Source organism: Centruroides sculpturatus, unplaced genomic scaffold (genome assembly GCF_000671375.1).
Source record: "Centruroides sculpturatus isolate CEXI.00-Female unplaced genomic scaffold, Cexi_2.0 scaffold3375, whole genome shotgun sequence".
In the NCBI taxonomy this organism is placed as follows: Eukaryota; Metazoa; Arthropoda; class Arachnida; order Scorpiones; family Buthidae; genus Centruroides; species Centruroides sculpturatus.
The window spans coordinates 6,267-7,704 of NW_019387888.1; positions in this window are offsets into that span (position 1 = coordinate 6,267).

Genomic DNA, 1,438 nt, shown 5'->3' on the forward strand with positions numbered 1-1,438 from the left:
AAACCGTAAAATGTTACTCACCTCATAAAAACACTTCTAACCAGATCGGTCTTCTGTACTGCAATGAGAAAGCAGGGGCCGTATTCTGGTCACTGTCTCTTGTCTCTCACAAGCCGGTCCCTGATTGGCTAATCATTTGGATTAGCCAATCAGCGACCGGCTTGCGAGAGATGAGAGACCAGAGATAGTGACCACAATACGGCACCAAAAATGTAGACAAAAGAACTCGTTCCTGTTGTTTACTGCCAAGGGAAAAATTGCCTAATTAAGCGGAAACCCATCTGTAAACACTTATAAAATGAAATGTTAAAATTGATGTGAGTGGTTATTATACGATTAGGAGAAAATAAAAAAATGAATATGTCCCAAGTGTTTGTAATCTTTAGTTTAAAAAAATATATATATGTAAAATTAACAGAAATATTAAAAGTATACCCTTAGCTAATTATTATGGCTACTACTCTGTTTATAATTTATATATTTAGCACTTTTAATTTCGAAATAGATAAAACTTTAATTTAGAATTAAATATTTACAATTTTAAATGTTTTCAATTTTACAATTTTCCAGTATATTAATCCCTATAAAGAAAAGTAGGGGAATAACGCCCACCGAAGGTATTTTGCATATTTTTAAGAAAACAATCTTGCGAGAAGTTATTTAAATGGTGCAAACAGTATACTCTAAGAAATAACGGGCATGTGTCAAAACTTGAGTATTTCTCTCTGTATTGTTTTAATTATAAAAAGCAAACAACATTGAGCCTCATTACAAAATCACGTGGGGTAATGGAAATCATCGCATAAAAACTTTGAAAAAAGACTGAAACGTTAGAAATGTTTATTCCAAAATTAGAAAACTTCGATATATGAATTAAAATTGAACTGGTCATTAAATTTTAGTAACTTTGTATTTATTTTAATGCCATTCTAATAATCTACAGCCTAATTAACACACAAGTATAGAGGGGAATCAAGAACACAGCATAAGAGGAAAAATAGGGTATTTTGTTTTAGGGGAAAAGAAACAATTCTGAATTAAATCTCAGAAGTTATAGCGCTTAAGGGAGAGACAACACGAACAGAAATGAAAAAGGAGAATGAGAGGCTTAGACAGTTTCTAATATCTAAATGTGTCTAGAGGGCCAAGGAGCCAAAATCTAAAATAAATATGGAAAGTATACGTAATTTAGAGAAAAAAACGACATATGTCGGATGGTGTGTAAAATTATTTTTTTAGTAAGCTAAAACAAAAGTTTTGACACGATACGAGGTCCGTTTGTGAATGAGAGCGAGAATGACGCGCGATTGCAGCAGTGTGCATGAGCATCTGCTTTCAGCATGCTTTGCGCGTGTTTAGATGCCATTTGCAGCCGTATCGTCTGTCTGTGTGCTGAACTGTAGAAGTTTATAATGTTTAAGAAAATTGAGTCACCCGC